We start from the raw sequence: 20,622 nt of genomic DNA on the forward strand, positions 1-20,622 counted from the left end.
GAAGCAAAATAAGGACTCTTCGCAGCCACCAAACATAGTATATTCCAGTGGAACATAGCCACTAAAGGCTTCCCTTTCCTTTAGAAGAGCTTGCTAATGTTGGATTGGTGCAGGATGCATGGATCATAGAAACTCCCATGGTATGGATGCCAACTCTGGCTTAACGTATTCCTAGAGGTTTGATCATGTGACATTTGATCACATAGACACCATGCATGTGATGTTTAATCACATGACATTTGCCTGCTGCTTACAGACATTATTGCACTTGCCATATTTGAGTATCACCAAGGCACGAATAAAACATTTGAATTCTTGTTTCAGTGAGATGAATAACATAATTTACAAACCAAAGAACATAAAATAATAGAAACATTTAAGGATAGTGATGTTTAAATAAAAACGTCTCATATAATTTTGCTACACTATTGACGGCAATGGGAACACCAAGTAAATACCACTGATTCAGCAAAAACACAACATAAATAACTTCCAACATAAATTTTTGTACAATTTTACACAGCATGTTGTAAAAATAATAAAACTGAACCAAACTTTAATGTATTTGCTTCATAGGTTCTTGCTTAAGAATTCATAGCAACACATTGGTATTAAGAACATAAGAACATAAGAAATAGGAACGGAGTAGGCCATACGGCCCCATGAGCATGCTCCGCCATTCAATAAGATCATGGCTGATCTGATCATGGACTCAGCTCCATTTCCCCGCACGCTCCCCATAACTCCTTATCCCCTTATTGTTTAAGAAACTGTCTATTTCTGTCTTAAATTTATTCAATGACCCAGCTTCCACAGCTCTCTGTGGTAGCGAATTCCACAGAGTTACAACCCTCTGAGAAATAAATTTCTCCTTATCTCTGTTTTAAATGGGCAGCCCCTTATTCTAAGATCATGCCCACTATTTCTAGTCTCCACCATCAGTGGAAACATCCTCTCTGCATTCACCCTGTCAAGCCTCCTCATAATCTTATACATTTCGATAAGATCACCTCTCATTCTTCTGAATTCCAATGAGTAGAGGCCCAACCTACTCAACCTTTCCTCGTAAGTCAACCCCTCATTCCCGGAATCAACCTTGTGAACCTTCCCTGAACTGCCTCCAAAGCAAGTATATCATAAATATGGAAACCAAAACGCCATGCAGTACTCTAGGTGTGGCCTCACCAATACCTTATATAGCTGTAGCAAGACTTCCTTGTTTTTATACTCCATCCCCTTTGCAATAAAATCCTAGATACCATTGGCCTTCCTGATCACTTGCTGCACCTGCATACTATCCTTTTGTGTTTCATGCGCAAGTACCCCCTGGTCCCACTGTACTGCGACACTTTGTAATCTTTCTCCATTTAAAAAATAACTTGTTCTTTGATTTTTTTCCTGCCAAAGTGCATGACCTCATACTTTCCAACATTATACTCCATCTGCTAAATTTTTGTCCACTCTCTTAGCCTGTATCTGTACTTTTGCAGATTTTTTTGTGTCCTCCTCACACATTGCTTTTCCTCCCATCTTTGTATCGTCAGAAAATTTGGCTACGTTATACTCAGTCCTTTCTTCCAAGTCATTAATATAGATTGTAAATAGTTGGGGTTCCAGCATTGATCCTTGCGGCACCCCACTAGTTACTGGTTGCCAACCAGAGAATGAACCATTTATCCCTACTTTCTGTTTTCTGTTCGTTGAATTGAATGTAATATCTCCACGTTTGCGGATGACACTAAGCTGAGTGGCGGTGTGAGCTGTGAGGAGGATGCTAAGAGGCTACAGGATGACTTGGACAGGTCAGGTGAGTGGGCAAATGTACGACAAATGCAGTAAAATGTGGATAAATGTGAGGTTATCCACTTTGGTGGGAAAAACAGGAAGGCAGATTATCTGAATCGTGACAGATTAGTGCCACAAGACCTGGGTGTCATTGAAAGTAGGCATGCAGGTACAGCAGGCAGTAAAGAAAACAAATGGCATGTTGGCCTTCATAGCGAGAAGATTCAACAAGCAGGGAGGTCTTACTGCAGTATTCAGGGCCTTGGTGAGACCACATCTTGAGTATTGTGTGCAGTGTTGGTCACCTAATATGAGGAAGGACATTCTTGCTATTGAGGGAGTGCAGCAAAGGTTCACCAGACTGATTCCTGGGATGGCAGGACTGACATATCAAGAAAGATTGGATCGACTAGGCTTATATTCACTGGAATTTAGAAGAATGAGAGGGGATCTCATAAAGCATATAAAATTCTGATGAGATTAGACAGGTTAGATGCAGGAAGAATGTTCCCGATGTTGGGGAAGTTCATAACCAGGGATCACAGTCTAAGGATAAGGGGTAAGCCATCTAGGATCGAGATGAGGAGAAACTTTTTCACCCAGAGAAATTTGAACCTATGGAATTCTCTACCACAATTGAGTCAAGTTCGTTGGATATATTCAAAAGGGAGTTAAATGTGGCCCTTACGCTAAAGGGATCAGGGGGTATGGAGAGAAGGCAGGAGTGGGGTACAGAAGTTGCATGATTAGCCATGATCATATTGAATGATGGTGCATGCTCGAAGGGCCGAATGGCCTGTTCCTGCACCTATTTTCTATGTTTCTATGTTAGCCAATCCTCTATCCATGCTAATATATTACCCCCAAGCCAGTGAATTTTATTTTGTGCAGTAACCTTTTATGTGGCACCTTGTCAAATGCCTTCTGGAAGTCCAAATACACCACATCCACTGGTTCCCCTTTATCCACCCTGTTCTTTACATCCTCAAAGAATTCCAGCAAATTTGTCAAAGAAGACTTCCCCTTCATAAATCCATGTTGACTCTGCCTGACCGAATTATGCTTTTCCAAATGTCCTGCTACTGCTTCTTTAATAATGGACTTCAACATTCTCCCAATCACAGATATTAGGCTAACTGGTCTATAGGGTTGAAGTTTCTGACTGCCGAGAACGGCGCAGCCCCGAGCTGGACGCCTGTTCTTCGCGCCCAAAAGTGCGCAGGAAAAAAACTGCGAGATTCTCGGCTTCCCGGAGCTCTAAGTCAGCTTGGTGCGGCACGCAGATCACAGCGGGGGGCTGAGCCAGACACTCGCACCGATTCTGAAAGCAGTGGGGACGAGTCTAATTCAAATGAGGCAATGTCGTGCCGGCAACCCTGCACGTGCGCGTTGGAGCGTGCGCGCACGCGCAGTGTGAAACAAACATTGGCACTTGGCCATTTTTAAAGGGACTGGAGGAAAAGTGAAGATTTGTCTCTTGGACCCCTGGCAAGGCTTGTGATTTAATTTTTGAGATATTTTTGTGTGTGAGGGAGTGCTTTTAGCAGCACTGTTGAATAAATCACCTGCTGAAACCAGTGAGTGCAGCTTTTCACTGCTAAACTTGCAGAACCGGTGTTGCATTGGTACATGCAAATTAAGGACTGTGTGTTTTGAGAAATAAGAGTGTCAATTCAACTTTGCAATGGATCAAGGTCCACGAAGAACAAAGAATTTCTTGCATGAGGAAGTGGAGATTTTAGTCAACGTAATTGATCAGAGATGGCAGGAGCTAGATACCAGCAACAGAGGTCGCATAAAAGTGGCACCAAAAGAAATTAAGAAACGGTGGAACCAAGTTGCAGAAGATTACTGCGCAGTGGTGCATACCATGAGATCTTGAAGCCAGTGTAAAAAGAAATGGCACGACCTTGGTCAAGTAGTTAGTGTAAGTAATATTTCCCATTTTTAATTTAATCGTAATTGTAACCTGGCTATCTGTATGTCCCACCCTGCAGAAAGACACACTCAGTAAAAAGTTATATTTTACTCTTTGCAGAAGAAATTGGCCCAGAACAAAAGGGAGGCAACTCAGACAGGAGGAGGCGTGCCCAATCTGCATCCACTGACACCCTTGGAACAAAAGGTAGCTGCTATGATGAGTCGTACATGGAGAAAAGCAATCAGTACAGCACAAGCTGGGCCCACACGCGAGGAAGAGGGTAAGTCCTGAAAATGCATCGTGGCCCTTTAAATCAACCTGCTGCCTGGCCTGCTGTGTGTGAGAGTACTCATGCCACCCATCCGGCCCCCTCCCTTGCTGTTAAGCATTTGACTGTCCTGATGTATTTTGCAGAACATGATGATGATGATGATGATGATGTTGATGATGATGCTGCTGATGCTGCTGCTGCTGCCAACTCTGAGGGTCCTGAGGGTACAGAACAAGAACCAGTACAACCAGATGCGGACGAACCAGACTGGATGATGGCAGCGATGACTGAAATGTCTACAGGGGAGAGCTTCCAAATTAATGTTTATGAGCCCCCATCAAGGGGCATCAGAGTTTCAACCCCTAGCATCGGTCTTGGTTCCACCTTCCATGGTTTCGCTTCCGATGTTGCAGGTCCCAGTGGTGCTGCTGGTATAATGCAGCATTCTACAATCAGTGCACTACCGTCCCAGCCTGCGCCTCCCTCTCGCATAGGTTCTGGTTCCGCCTACTATGGTTTTGATTCCGACGCTTCGGGTCCCAGTGTTGCTGCTGATATCATGGAGCAGTTTACACCCATTCGTCCAACATCCCAGCCCATGGCTCGCACTCGAGTGCTGTCGTCTGGAACACCGAGTGTCCTACCGTTCCAGCCCGAGCCTCTCCCTCTAGTTCTGCCGTCTGCAACACAGAGCGTCCCACAGTCCCAGCCCGCGTCTCCCTGTGTAGTGGTGCCGCTTGCAACACCGAGCGTCCCACCGTCCGTGCCCGTGCCTCCCAGTGTAGTGGTGCCACAAGGCAGACCCAGGCAGAGGAGGAGATTGGAGACACGCTCTCCTGAGATGTAGCGTGCAACAGATGCGGCTCAGGTTGTGGCATTGGGTATGGAGACCAATGAGCTTACCCGATCACTCATCGGTGGCATCAATGCAGTAGGTGAAAAGTTGACAGTCCTCACGGGAGAAATAGCAGTAATGACACGGGAACTTAGGGAGGGAATGTCCGAGGGAGTGCAATTGACGGCACAGGCTGTCAGGGAGGGCATGCAAATGACGGCACAGGCTGAGGTAGCTGCTGCAATAAGGGCACACAGCCCAGCCAATCAAATGACACCCTCATGAAGAAGTGAACATTCACTGAGATATGGATGAGACATGGTTGCAGCCTTTATTTGCTGCTTTTGTTCTTGTTCTTGATGTAACTGTCGTAGCGTTTTTCAAATTGAAATTGTTTTGTAAGTTTTGTAACTTTACAACTTATAAGTGATCTTATGGTTTTTAAGTGATCTTATAGTGTAAATGCTCTCACATTTTGTATCTTATTTAATTTTGCATCTAAAAAGTGATCTTGAAGTTTAAGTGATCTTAAGAGTGTAAGATTTTTCACATTGCGATTGTTTTGTAACTTTTGTAACTTTACAAGTTTATAAGTGATCTTAAAGTTTTTAAGTGATCTTCAAGAGTCATAAAAAAAAGTATAGTTTGATACAACAAATATTTTATTACAGTGACGTTAACTTTTCAATAAAATGTTTTTTCATTAAAACTGTTTCATGTTCCATTAACACAACACAACGTAGGAACAACTGCAAAGAATAAACATGTCCATGCGCAACAGTGGTCGCAGAGCCCTCAGGCATCAGTAGTTGAAACATTCATGAATGAGCTGCTGGCGCAAGGCTCGAGCAATCGTTAAAGGGGCACGATGGACGGCCTTCCTCCGACCTCGTGCTCCGGCATCAGGCACTTGCATGCTTTCCTGATCGTCGTCATCATCCACATCCTGCTGTTCTGTAATATTATCATCATGCACTGGACCCTCACGTAGGTCTTCTGGTTCCACTAGCAGCTTCTGCTGCCTCATGATGGCTAAGTTATGAAGCATGCAGCACACAACAGTGAAGTGACCGACAATCTGAGGAGAGTATTGCAACTGTCCTCCGGAATGCTCCAGGCATCGGAATCGCTGTTTCAATATGCCAATGGTCCCCTCAATGATGCTGCGCGTCGCAATGTACGCCATGTTGTATTGACGGTCAGCTTCCGTCCTGTCACGCGTAGGGGTGTCATGAGCCAGGTGGTCAGGCCGTACCCTTTGTCTCCCAGTAGCCAGCTCTGCCCTTCTGGCTGCTGCTCAAACATGTCAGATAGAACGCTGTCGCGTAGGATGAACGCATCGTGGGTGCTGCCAGGTATCTCGCATCGACTGACATGATGCTTGTCGTCACACACGAGCTGCACATTGACAGAGTGGAAACTTTTCCTATTTCGGTACTGCTTAGAATCCTCCACAGGTGCTCTCAAGCCTATGTGGGTACAATCAATGCAGCCCTGTACCTTTGGGAAGCCGGCAATCCTGAAGAAGCCCACAGCCCTCTCATGGATCGCTTGTGCGGTCATTGGAAAATTGATGAAGTCACTCCTTTGCTCATAAGGTGCAGCCGTGACCTGGTATATGCAGGCATGTATTGCACGTTGAGAGATGGCACACACATCTCCAGTTGTAGCCTGAAACGATCCCGAGGCATAGAAAGAAAGTGCAGCTGTTACCTTCACTGCAACAGACAGGGCAGTTAGCGTTCTGCTTCTGGGCTGAAAATCTGCTCTCAGCATATCACAGATCTCAGCGACAACTTCTCTGCAAAAATGCAGCCTTTTCACACAAGCAGCCTCGCTCATGTCCAGGTACGAGCGCCTGGCTCGATATTGTCGATGTGGGTAAGGTCTCCTGCCCATCAACCTATGGGCTACGACGTTCCTGGTGTGGTGAGCTCTAATCAATTCTCTCCTATGCAGTGAATTGATGGCGAACCATTGCATAATACGTGGAGTTGACAATGCAGCACCCATTCTGCAAATTTAAGTATAAAACTGTCTATGTGGCTGCCTCTCCCTGTCCCTGGCCAAATGGCCTCAGTCCCCCTCACAGCTCAAAGGCTGCTTGATTGCTGTGTCTTTGCCTGCCGTCCAGTCACTGACGATGCCCCTATCCCGTGGCCAAATGGCCTCAGCCCCTCACAGCTCGAAGGCTGCGTGCGTGTTGCTTCTTCGGCTGCCGGCCAGCTACTGACGCTGCCCCGATCACGTGGTCGAATGGCCTCAACCCCCCTTCGAAAGCTGTGTGCGTGTTGATTCTTCGGCTGCCGGCCAGCCACTGATGCCGCCCCTATCGCATGGCTGAATGGCCTCAACCCCCTTCGAAAGCTTCGTGCGTGTTGCTTCCTCGGCTGCCGGCCAGCCACTGATGGAAGGAATGCCTGCCTGAAGCACCGCAGCTCAAAGGCAGCTTGCTGCCGCTGTTGGGGCTGCCGTCGAGACACTGATGCCACCCCTGCCTGCCTCCAACATGAAAAGCCTGCCTGAAGCACAGCAGCTCGAAGGCTGCTGCTGTTTCACACAGGTAGGAACATGGATTATTTAATCTTTGCTTATAAATTTTTATTCAGGTTGGATCTTTATTTGTATAAGTATGACTGCTGAATGATTGTAGAATTTAATGACTTCCCTTCCTCCCCCCCCACCCCCGCCCTCGTTCCCCACGCCCAATTTATAACCTACGCCTGATTTTCTAAGTGTGGACAAGGTTTTTTTGAGCGTACAAAAATCTACACTTACTCCATTCTAAGTTAGTTTGGAGTAAGTTTTCACTGCCTAAACTTTGAAAACAGGCGTAAGTAGACGGACACGCCCCCTTTTGAAAAATAATTCTGTTTCAAAGTGAAACTGTTCCAACTGACTAGAACTGGAGCAAACTAAATGCCGAGAATTCCAATTTCTAAGATACTCCATTCTAAACCAGTTGCTCCAAAAAAACAGGAGCAACTCAGGCCGAAACTTGGCCCCATAGTTTCCTGCTTTTTGTCTGTCTCCTTTTATTAAAAAGGGGCGTTACAATTGTAGTTTTCCAATCTGCTGAGACTTCCCCAGAATCCAGAGAATTTTGGTAAATTACAACCAATGCATCCACAATTCCTGCTGCTACTTGTCTTAAGACCCGAGGATGCAAGCCAACAGATCCAGGAGATTTATCTGCCTTTAGTCATTACCAGTTCATCCATTAGGCTCACAACCACATGCCTCATCGTGGATCCCCTAAAAAATACTGACTGTGTTTTATTAAGTGTTGTGAACATCACGTGACTGGCTAAACCACTCACAATTCAACAGCTCTACCAACCTCTGAGCATACTCACAGGTGCATACATTATACAAACCTATTTCAATTCACCGACTCCCATACTCCACCACAGAAACTCTGCTTCAGGGAAGTGAGGATCAGAATTCAGTGAGAAGCAGAACAGCTGCCTGACCCCAAAACCAAAACACATGATGTACACATTAAACCACAGTGTACATCATCACAGGCCAACATAAACTTTCCCCTCCCTCCAGTTTGTGTTTCTTTTTCTCACCCTCCCCAAGAAATTATAGACCAGTTAGCCTAACATCTGTCGTTGGGAAAATGTTGCAGTCCATTATTAAGGAAGTAGTAGCAGGACATTTGGAAAAGCATAATTTAGTCAAGCAGAGTCAGCATGGTTTTATGAAAGGGAATCATGTTTGACAAATTTGTTAGAGTTCTTTGAGGATGTAACGAACAGGGTGGATAAGGGGGAACCAGTGGATGTGATGTATTTGGATTTCCAGAAGTCATTCGGTAAGATGCCACATAAAAGGTTACTGCACAAGATGAAAGTTCATGGGATTGGGGGTAATATATTAGCATGGATAGAGGATTGGGTAACTAATAGAAAACAGAGAGTCGGGATAAATGGGTCATTTTACGGTTGGCAAACAGCAACTAGTGAGTGCAACAGGGATCGGTACTGGGAACTCAACTATTTATGATCTGTATTAATGGGCCCAAGTTTCGGGCCGTGCCTAGAACGGCGCAGCCCCGACCTGGACGGACGTTTTTCGTGCCACAAAGTGCGCCTAAAAAAAACTTCCAGATTCTCCGGCTCCCTGCAGGTCGTTTGCAGCTGGGCGCGGCGCAGCACGAGTTGTAGGGGGCGGAGCCAGGTCCCTGCGCTGAAAACAGTGCCGGGACATCTGCACATGCGCGCTACAGTGGGCGCGCATGTGCAGTAGCTCCAGGCGCCCAAAACTGTGTGGGAGGGGCCTCACTGGGGCTGCGTGCATAAGGCTCCTCCCATGCCCAGCTCCTGCTTCCTCCGGACCAGACCCGACCTGACTTGACTCCCGCTCCCACCCCCCTGCCCCCCCGACTCGACCTCCGCTTCCCCCGCTCCTGACCTTGCCCCCCCCTCCCCGACCGACCTCCGCTCCCGACCGATCTCCGCCCCCCCCGACCGATCTCCCCCACCCCCGACCGATCTCCGCCCCCCCCCCCAGACTGATCTCCGCCCCCCCCCCCCCGACCCGCGCTCCCCCCGATCCATGCTCCCAACCCCCCCGGACCCCGGACCCGACGCCACCTACCTGTCAATCCGGTAAGTCTAAGCTCGAAGTCTTGGGCCCGGCCGGGCCCAGCCCGTTCAGCCTCCCTCTCCTTTCTTTCTCTCTCTCTCTCTCTCTTTCCCTCTTCTCTTCCCCTCTCCCCTCCCTTCTCTCACCCCCCCTCCCCTCCCTCCCTCCCTTCTCTCACCCCCCTCTCCTCCCTCCCTTCTCACCCCCCCTCCCTTCCTTCTCTCCCCCCCTCCATTCCTTCTCTCCCCCTCCCCTCCCTCCTCCTACCTCTCCTCCCCCCTCCCCTCTCACCCCCTTCTCACCCCCTCCCCTCCCTCCCTTCCCAACCCCCCCTCCCCTCACTCCCTTCTCACCCCCCCTCCCCCCCACACCTCTTCCCCCCCACCCCCTCTTCTCCCCCCACCCCCTCTCCCCCACTACACCACCCCTCCACCCCATCCTCCCCCCCACCCCATCCCCTCCATCGCTGTCAGAAACACAGACACTGACAGACAGAGAGTGAGAGAGACACACACAGGCAGACAGAGAGATAGAGACACTAACAGAGACACACGGGGGGGGGGCGGGGGGGGGGGGCGTGTCCCAGCACGCTGCTGGAGGACTCCCGGTGCTGCAGTCAGTAAGTAGAAAATGTTTTATTTATTGATTTTTAAAAAAAATTATTAATTTTTTTTGATTGATTTATTGGTTGATTTATTGATGTATTTATCATTTATTATTGATGATGACTCTTTTTGTAAAATTGAAGTGTTTAATGTTTGTAAACTTCCCTTTAAACCCCCCCCCCCACACCATTCCCTACGCCTGATTTGTAACCTATGCCTGATTTTCTAAAGTGTAGACAAGGTTTTTTCGAGCGTACAAAAATCTTCACTTACTCCATTCTAAGTTAGTTTGGAGTAAGTTTTCACTGCCGAAAATTTGAAAACAGGTGTAAGTGGCCAGACACGCCCCCTTTTGAAAAAAAAATTCTGTTCCAAAGTGAAACTGTTCTAACTGACTAGAACTGGAGCAAACTAAATGCCGAGAATTTGAATTTCTAAGATACTCCGTTCTACACCAGTTGCTCCAAAAAATCAGGAGCAACTGAGGCCGAAACTTGGGCCCATAGTTTGGGATGACGAGACCGAGTGTAATATAGCCAAGTTTGCTGATGATACAAAGATGGTTGGGAAAGCAAGTTGTGAGGAGGACACAAAAAATCTGCAAAGGGTTATATAAGTGAGTGGGCAAAAATTTGGCAGATGGAGTATGATGTGGAAAAGTGTGAGGTTATCCACTTTGGCAGAAAAAATAAAAAAGCAAATTATTATTTAAATGGAGAAAAATTACAAAATGCTGCGGCACAGAGGATCCTAGGGGTCCTTGTGCATGAAACGCAAAAAGTTAGTATGCAGGTACAGCAAGTGATCAGGAAGTCAAATGGACTGAACAACAGATTCTGCCTGAGGAAAGTGATCATCTGTCTGGTGGGAGTTTTTGATGCTGTCAAGTAATCAGCAGGAGCAATGGCCATGGATCTCCCGCCTCAGGTTGACAGACATGGTTCCCGAGCTGCGTGAATCCCATGGCTATGCAGGGAAATTTAAAAAGTAAGTGTAAAAAAGGCTCTTAAGTGACTGTGATCTACCTGATGATCATCTCAATTGGGTCGCCCGCCGATGCTGGTCGGGTCGGCTCCGCGATGACAGATGCGCCTGAGGGAAAGACACGTGGGAGCGAGATGACAGCAGCTTCCTGTCCCACTGTCAAAGATAACAACTTTCTCACCTGACCCACCACCGATCTCGCCCACTATCACCCTGGAAAATTCAGCCCATAGTATGTACAGCACAGAAACAGTCCATTCAGCTCGACAGGGCCACGCTGGTATTTATGTGCCACACGAGCCTACTCCACCCCTCTTCCCTACTCATTGTGGTAACGAGTTCCACATTCCAACCACTCTCTGGGTAAAGAGGCTTCCCCTGAATTCCCTATTGTATTTATCAGTGACTATCTTATATTTATAGCCCGTAGTTCTGGTCTCAGTCGCAAGTGTAAACATCTTCTTTACCTCTATCTTATTAAGCACTTTTATTATCTCAAAGATCTCCATCAGGTCACCCATCAGTCTTCTCTTTTCTAGAAAGAAGAGCCGCAGGTTGTTTAATCTTTACTAATATGTATAACCTCTCAGTTCTGGTTTCATGCTAGTAAATCTTTTTTGCACTTTCTCCTTTAGTTTGTGTTTTTCCTTACCCCCAATTTGTTTCTCTCTCTCTCTCTCCCTCCCTCCCAGTTTGTGTGTCTCTCTCCCCCTCCCTCCCCAGCACACACCCCCTCCCCCGTTTGTGTTTCTCTCCCCCTCCCTCCCACAGTTGCTCTCTCTGGACTCAAGTTTCCAGGCGATTTTTGTTGGCCCTGATGCTATCATCCTCACAACCAGCAATGAAGCGTGTGTTTCCGAATAGCGGGGAGGCCAGAAGGACTCAGACAATGGGGTTTGGTTGCAAACCCCGACAGCCAAGGACCTTTTCGCCTGGGTGATCAGTAGCAGTGCTCGCGAGACTAATCGTCCATTCTGGTGGACCCTCGCCCAAAGTGGGAGGGTTGGGAATGCTATCCTAAGAAAACAGCATTAATGTACACAATTAGAGATTTGTAATTGCAGTAAAAAAGACTTGCATTTATATCGGACCTTTCATGACCTAAGGACATCCCAAAATGCTTTATAGACAATGAAGTACTTTTGAAGTGCAGTCACTGTTGTAAATGTAAAAACGTGGCAGCCAATTTGTGCACAGCAATGAGATAAATGACCAGGTGATTTTTTTTTTTAAGTGATGTTGGTTTAGGGATAGATATTGGCCAGGACACGGGGGAGAATTTCCATTGCTCTTCTTTGAAATAGTGCCATGCGATCTTTTACATCCACCCGAGAGGGTAGACAGGGCCTCGGTTAACGTCTCATTATTGGGCACCTCCAACAGTGCAGCACTCCCTCAGTGCAGTACTGAATCTTTGCCTAGATTTTGGATTTAAACCCACTTAGAGGCAAGAGTGCTACCAACTGAGCCACGCCTAATACCTATACTTAAATGGTACAATTTTAAAGCGGTTGCAGGAACAGAGAAACCTGGGGATTTACATTTCAATTCTTTGAAGGTGGCAGGACAAGTTGATAAGGCCGATAAATAAACATAGAGGATCCTTGGCTTTATAAATAGAGGCATAGAGTACAAAAGCAAGGAAGTTATGCTAAACCTTTATAAATCACTGGTTAGGCCTCAGCTGGAGTATTGTGTCCAATTCTTGGCGCAACACTTTTGGGAAGGATGTCAAGGCCTTGGACAGGGTGCAGAGGCAATTTACTAGATTGATACCAGGGATGAGGGACTTTAATTACGTTTTGAGAGACTAGAGAATCTGGGATTGTTTTCCTTAGAGTAGGGAAAGTTAAAGGGAGGAACATCGGAATAGGAGTAGGCCATTCAGCCACTCTAGACTATTCTGCCATTTAATTAAATTATGGCTAAACTGAATCTTAACTCCATCTACTCACCTTGGTTCTGTAACCCTCAATACCCTCACCTAGCAAAAAACAATCTCAGTTTTAAATTTCCAATTAACCTAGCCTCAACAGCTTTTTGGGGCAGAGTGTTCCAGATTTCTACTCTTTGGTGTGAACAAGTCCTTCCTGACATCACCTCTGAATTGCATAGCTCTAATTTTAAGATTATGGCCCCTTGTTCTGAACTCCCCGCCAAAGAAAATAGTTTCTCTCTATCTATCCTATTAAATCCTTTCATCATCTTAAACACTTCAATTAGATCACCTCTTAATCTTCTGTACTCAAGGGAATACAAGCCTAGTCTACTTAAATCTTTTAGCCCTGGTACCATGTTAGTGAATCTACGCAGCACCACCACCTCAAAGGCCAATATATCCTTCCTGAGGGGTGGTTTCCAGAACTGAACACAGTAATCCAGGTGGTATCTAATCCAATAGCCTTTTTAATTATTTTTATACCTGTCCACTAGCATTTAATGAGGGCCTGTAACCAGAGGACACAGATTTAAGGTATTTGGCAAAAGAACCAGGAGGGGAGAGGAAACTTTTACGCAGCAAGTTATGATCTGGATTGCACTGCCTGAAAGGGCGGTGGAAGCAGATTCAATAGTAACTTTCAAAAGGGAACTGGATAAATACTTGAAAGCGGGAATTTTGTCAGGCTATTGAGATAGGGCAAGGGTAGGAAGGAACTGGGACGAATTGGATAGCTCTTTCAAATGGGCCGAATGGCCTCCTTCTGCACTGTATCTTTCTATGATTCCAATTATAGGTTTTGAAACTTCAATCCATTGGCAAGATGTTCTTGAATAGTTTTGCATCATTTGAAAATCTGATCAATTTGCATCAGGTTTGAGTCAAAAGCATCAAGGCAAATTAGCCTTCATACCCTTGATTCACCAGTTTTGAACTGAAGTACTAGCCTTTCATGTGAAACTTCATCAAATGCCTTCAGGAAGTCATGAATGTCTCTGTGAACTGAATAACAGCTCACCCTATGATTTTGCCCATTGGGGGCATATTAGAAAATAATGGTGACTCAAAGGAGGGTAGCCATGAACACATTAGCACCATGGAGCAAAGCGCCACCTAAATGGAGAAGGAAAATAATAGGACAACAGGAATGTAGTAGTTAAAGTGGGCTTTAATATTAAAAGGGCTAGTTAGCCTTTTTCTGCGGTCATGACCAGGAGTCCAATATGGTATGATGCCTCCCTGATGCAAGGGTAAGGGATAAAACTGAGCGGGTGGAAAAACTTCCAAATGGAGGGTAAACAGCCAGAGATTATGGGTCACATGGGAACTAATAATATAGGAAAGATCGGGTTCAAGGTCTTACAATGTCAGTTTCAAAAGCTAGGTAACAGATTGAGGCACAAGATGTCCAGGTAGACTAGTGGACTAGTAATCCAGAAGTCATGAGTTCAAATACCACCATGGCAAATTGTGAAATTGAATTCATTAGAAAATGACTGAAAGCTGCTGGATTTTTGTAAAAAGCCCAACTGGTTCACTAATGTCCTACAGGTGACTCCATTCCCACACAATGTGGTTGACTCTTCATAACTTCAAAGCAACCAGGGATAAGCAATAAATATCATCTTGCTAGTGTTATCCACATGGCGACAATAATTTTTAAAAAAAATTTCAAAATTGTCACAGATTCTACAAGAGCCTCAGCCTTAAATAGGGAGATGGGCAGTTCAGGTTTAACTACTTTATGTAGCGTGCGTTGAATGTATCGAATAGACTGCTCAGGGAGGCAGTGGCGACTGATGATCAGAGTTTGATAAGCACTTGATGAAAAATTCAAGAGGGATATAGCAAGTATCACGAAATATGAGATTTCCTAGACATGGCGATTGGACAGATGGACTGCAATGTTCTTTTCTTGTCCTGTACATTCATATGTTCCTTCTCAGTGCCACAGACATTGAGAGCTCTCCCTACAATGACCTCTAAGAAATAATACAATCCTGTAATCAACTCCCTAGAAACTCTCAGCCTTTGCATGTATCGCTTTTCCATTTGGGACAGTTAGATGCTTCTTAGCTACGAGACATGCTCCCAGGATAATTAGTGTAGACTATTATGAAGTCTTTGCTCTCAGTCTGTCCTCTGTCTCCTACAGAAATGCAGGACAGCATATATTGTAAATATTGTGCGCACCAGCGCATTTAAATATCCTGGAGAAACAGCCTAGATTTTCCACTTTTGGTTTAGTTTTGACCTGATTTGCTATTGCATGTTTTAGACAGACTCAGCTGGAAGTGCAGTGTTCACACTCAATTTTCTGCAATCAACTCGGGTTCAGATTCAGATTCGGATGACTGTAAGGAGCACTATGACAACTGATTGCCCCGTTTTGATTGAACACTTTTTGGGGACTTTTAAAATTTAAAACCCCTCCCACCTGCCATAGCAACACTAGATGCCGGTTGAAAGTTGCTGTTTCTTATGCCCAGTGATACTATGGCAGAAATTATGAAAAGTGAGATGTATAGGGTTATTCCGTTATCAAAAAATTTAGCTGGACATACACAATGGCCGCCATCATTTCTGACAGAAAATTCTGGAAGTGAAGTGACCAAGAGGGATTTGCTATCCCTGCCCACTCCAGCCCTGTCCACTCCAGCCCTGTCCACTCCTACATTTCCAGCAGAAAGTTGGGGCTAGCAGATTGTGCTCAACAAATCTACTGAAATTATTTGGGGAGGTAATTAAATTGATTGATGTAAACAAGTACATGAGGTTTCTAAAGGAGTTTACTCCTTAGGTGCTCACTTCAGTTATATGATCAGATTAAACTTTAATATTCAATCTAGATGTTTGGTTAGAAAACTGATCTTTGGTAAAATTTTCACCCATTGAGGTATTTTAGTTATATGGACTTGGCTGCAGAAGAAATGACAAGACAGCAGAGGCACTGAAAAACAGGTAAGATTTTTTTTTTTAATGGAATTTAAAAGAGATAACAGCTCCAGTGCTTACTAAGCACTACTCGCTGTAGTGCTTAGTGAATGATCAGTTCCAAAGCACAATGGAAAAGAAAAAGAGGTGGAGGCCTATTATGTTGTCTTGAGATTTCCAAGGCTTCAACAAACAGGCACCTGTAACAGGTGCAGGAGTAGGATAACCATGAAAATGAGACAAATGGGGGACTTTCCCAGCCCTCCCACCTTACTTTGCTCTTAAGGCTCTCCAAAGAAATTGAAGGTGTGTTTTGTGTCTGGGACCCTCAGATTGTCAGATCTGAGGGAGCTAGGTAGTAAGTAAAAGGAGACTGGAAAGGTAAGTACTAGCTTCTTTCTGGCTTTTATTATCCAACAGCAGCTGTACATGTGTCCCCACCATTTTCTGGGGCAAAGGCCTGCCAGGGATGAGCCGGTGCTGGGGATGTGACCACGCTATGCTGATGACCAAATTTGGCCCTCAGAGGTCTGAACATGTACAGTGCAGTTCGGGTGCCCAGTGACTGGACAAGTTGGGGAGGTGGGAGAAGCCATACCAAAGCAAATAAAATTTACAAAGTTGCATTCCTAGTGTGGATCTAAATATACCAGAAGCCTGAACTTATAAAACATACCAACATAAAAACAAATTTGAAGTATAAATATTGTAGAAAGGTAGAAATTTGAAGAAAAGAGGAGAATGAAAGGGGTTCGGGTTTGTCTCGTTGGGTTAGCCCAGCGTAAGGGGGCTGGAGCAGAAAAATTGGGTGGGAAGCCTGTTGCCTGGTTCCCTGCCAGTCAATTTCACTTCTCTGATTATCTGATGTTGGAATGATAACATCTCTGGCAAAATGCGAGTCAACATATTTTAAATAAGGCACATATGATAGAGAAGTCAAATGCTGTTTTCCCCACCAATTGCTCCAGAGCAACACTTGACAGCTAGGTTCATGCCTGCTGAAATCCAAAGCTCATTTTGTTTAACGATTAGACTGGATGACCGTAACACAGAGTGATCGCCTTGTACAAAACTGGCATAACAGTGAGAACTATTGGCAAATCTTTTACGAGTTACAGTGACTTTGTTTCCTAAAGCAGTTAGGTGGGTTAAACAACAAACATTGCTCTTGTAAAGATGCAGTTGTACTTACTGGCCTGAGCTTGCCGCCCCGCAGTGAAATCCACCCCGGTTCCAAAGTAAACTCACTTCTCTCAAATATTCAGAAGTAAAACCTACTCCTGCGCCCGAACTGTTGCTTATGAGTACAATCGGGATAACAAAATCAATTTCTACCGCCCCGCTGAGTTTATTGGTCAGTTTTATCTCCGCCTTCCCCACTCCACCCCATCCGGAAGCATGTTTCAGCGCACTCAGAAATATTGCTCCATCCCCTCAGGGTATGCCACTTACTGTCCCGTTGCTAGTTTGTGGCAACCTACTTTGAAAATAACAATGACCCATTGGATATGTTTCTAACAGGAACGACAAGGATTACACCGGGACTGAGAAGATTTAGAGGAAATATTAATCAAGATCCTAAAACACCTTTTCTTCGACCACTGTTATGTTCTTATCCAGATAGTTCATCATTAACCAATGATTAGCAGATTGAGCAGGGAAGTGCATCTCTTAATATTAGCCTATGGCAGGCCAGCCCCTATTAAGGTAAATTGTAAAGTGGACACTTAGATCAATCTGAAGTTTCTTCTTCTCAATGTCTTTTGCAAGAACTTGGAATAATGTGAATGTTTTCACCAAAAATTATTTACTAATTTCATGAAATTATATTGTGAGATACTAGAAAACGCTTACCATGATCATCTGAAATTACTCTCTGCTATTTTAGCAGATGGGTTAGCCTGAATCTGCCAGAATGATACTGGGGCTCAGAAGGTTAAATTATCAGGACAGGTTGCGTAAACTTGGTTTGTATTCCCTTGAGTATAGAAGATTGAATGATCTGATTGAGGTCTTTACAATGTTAAAAGGATAAGGTCGATACAAATAAACTATTTCCTCTGATGGGGAATCAAGAACAAGGAGACATTGTCTTAAAATTAGAGCTAGGCCATTTAAGAGGGAAATCAGGAAGTACTTTTTCCACACAAAAGGGTAGTAGAAATCTGGAATTCTCTCCCTCAAAAACTGTGGATGCTGTTAGAACTTTCAAGTCTCTTTGTTCTAACCAGAACTCTGTTAAAATAAGAGAGGAATTTCAAAAGATTGCATTACTAATACACAACAATGTAACTTCAGCACCCTGATTTTTTTTGCAATGTTTATAGACCACTGCTAACAGCTATTTATACAAATCAACAATTATCAAGAACAAACAAACTAATTGTGCACAAAATATATAGTATATAAAAATGTTTTACCTGAGGAAGAAACAGCTGTGAGTGTGAATCGACTTCCTTGCACCAGTTTCACAGGCAGTAACCCTGAAAGGTGACAGGAAGCATTTAATTTCAATTCAAATGGTAATCCATACTGATCAGAAAGAAAGAACTTGCATTTAAATAGCACTTTATCACGTCCTCCGGATGTTGAAAAGCACTTCACATCCAATGATTCCTTCTGAATTGGGATCTCTGTTCTTATACAGGCAAATTCTGGAGCAAGTGTGTGTACAGCAGAGTCCCACAAACAGCATGAGACGAATAACAATTTAACTCAGTTAAAGTGGTTCTGCTTGAAAGAGAATGTTGGCCAGGATCTGGAAAATTGACTGCCCTTCTGGAAATGGGTGCTTTAATATCTACCTGAATAGGAAAAGGGAGCCTTAGTTTAATACACTATCCAAATAAAAATCAGTGCAATATTCCTTTGGTAATGCACTAAATTATTGTACAGAGCTTTTATGGGGGTTGAAAATGTCACACTTTCGGGGAAAAAAAATGCAGTCTTGTGAATCAGCTTCCCTATCATTATAGTGGCAGGTAAACCTTGTCAAGTAATAGCAAGTATTAACACCAAGGTTTCCACCAATCTTCCACTGAAATTACAACAACCATTCAGGAAAAGAGAGGAGATGCCTCGGTTTTGATTAGTGAGTTATCAGTACCTGAAAAAACAACTAAAGCAAGTAAATAGTTTAATGCATATTTTCATTTCACATCCATTTTGTCCTTACAGAGTTATTATTTTGTAAATGGAACTTTTTTTATAGCAGCACTTCTTATCAAAGTTGAAAACATAGAAAATGTAAATACATATCTTACGAACATATTTCATTTGGATTTTCTTTTCCCATTCCCAAAACCTACCTTTTCTGCTGCTGTTGCCCTTTCTTTTAATGAAACTCCAGGAAACAATCCTCCCTACAGAACACATAATAAATCAACACTGCTTCACTGTACTTTGCTGAATATACTTTGCTGAATGTATGTTATATTACGTATTTCAGCCTTGTTATCGTGTGTACTAAAGCTTATCTTTATTTGTAGCGGGCGGAAATCACACCACATAATACAGTAATTGAATGTTTTCCAAAATTCCTCATGCTGAAAAAATCCTTTCCGATCAAATTTCGCAAAATTATGCTTGAACTGTAAATATGTTTTTTGTTTTGATGCGATTAGTCACATAAACTAATAATTTAATCACACCACCTGGAAATGATGGGTAGATTAATATATTCCTGCACCTGAAGGTATTGGATCACCTAGGCGCAGCACACAGGGCAAAATTAGGCGGTGGGTGGGGCGGAGAGATATGCATTTGTAAGGCAGTCAGCATGATTTTCCATCCGTTTAAATGGGGAGGAAATTGGTCTTGTAAAGTCCTGACCCTGCAGTACAGACTTACACGAGGCACATGCTGAAGTCAAGGTCACGCTGGACCTGCACCTTTATTTCACAGCTCTCGAGTGCCACACTTGCCTGAGACCTGCCTTTATATACCTGTGTGGAACAGGTATGCAGTGTCTCCTGCAAGTGCACCTCTGGTGGTAAAGTATGCTTGTGGTTACAGGTCATATACAGGGGGCAGACAAAAGGCAGGTAACTATAGGCCAGTTAGTTTAACATCTGTAGTGGGGAAAATGCTTGAAACTATCATTAAGGAAGAAATAGCGGGACATCTAGATAGGAATAGTGCAATCAAGCAGACACAGCATGGATTCATGAAGAGGAAATCATGTTTAACTAATTTACTGGAATTCTTTGAGGATATAACGAGCATGGTGGATAGAGGTGTACCGATGGATATGGTGTATTTAGATTTTCAAAAGGCATTCGATAAGGTGCCACACAAAAGGTTACTGCAGAGGATAGAGGTACACGGAGTCAGAGGAAATGTATTAGAATGGATAGAGAATTGGCTGGCTAAAAGAAAGCAGAGAGTCGGGATAAATGGGTCCTTTTCGGGTTGGAAATCGGTGGTTAGTGGTGTGTCACAGGGATCGGTGCTGGGACCACAACTGTTTACAATATACATAGATGACCTGCAAGAGGGGACAGAGTGTAGTGTAACAAAATTTGCAGATGACACAAAGATTAGTGGGAAAGCGGGTTGTGTAGAGGACACAGAGAGGCTGCAAAGAGATTTAGATAGGTTAAGCAAATGGGCTAAGGTTTGGCAGATGGAATACAATGTCGGAAAGTGTGAGGTCATCCACCTTGGGAAAAAAAACAGAAAAAGGGAATACTATTTGAAAGGGGAGAAATTACAACATGCTGCGGTGCAGAGGGACCTGGGGGTCCTTGTGCATGA

General features: G+C 44.3%; 1 protein-coding gene across 2 annotated transcripts in view; it reads right to left on the reverse strand.

Annotated features, from left to right (window-relative positions):
• The window catches only part of LOC139267285 (amine sulfotransferase-like), a 75,374-nt gene extending 56,097 nt beyond the window's left edge, over window positions 1-19,277 (reverse strand). Inside the window, exons 1-2 of one of the 2 annotated variants that reach the window (XM_070885340.1) lie at window positions 19,176-19,277; window positions 18,288-18,350 (exon numbers count right to left, since the gene is read on the reverse strand). The gene's annotated coding sequence lies outside the window, so the exon portion shown is untranslated. Of the gene's footprint in view, window positions 1-17,059; window positions 17,161-18,287; window positions 18,351-19,175 lie in introns of those variants that run through there. The other variant, XM_070885341.1, reaches the window with a different exon arrangement.
• Window positions 19,278-20,622: the final 1,345 nt, after the last annotated feature.

The sequence above is a fragment of the Pristiophorus japonicus genome, chromosome 7 (assembly GCF_044704955.1).
Source record: "Pristiophorus japonicus isolate sPriJap1 chromosome 7, sPriJap1.hap1, whole genome shotgun sequence".
NCBI classification, from domain to species: domain Eukaryota; kingdom Metazoa; phylum Chordata; class Chondrichthyes; family Pristiophoridae; genus Pristiophorus; species Pristiophorus japonicus.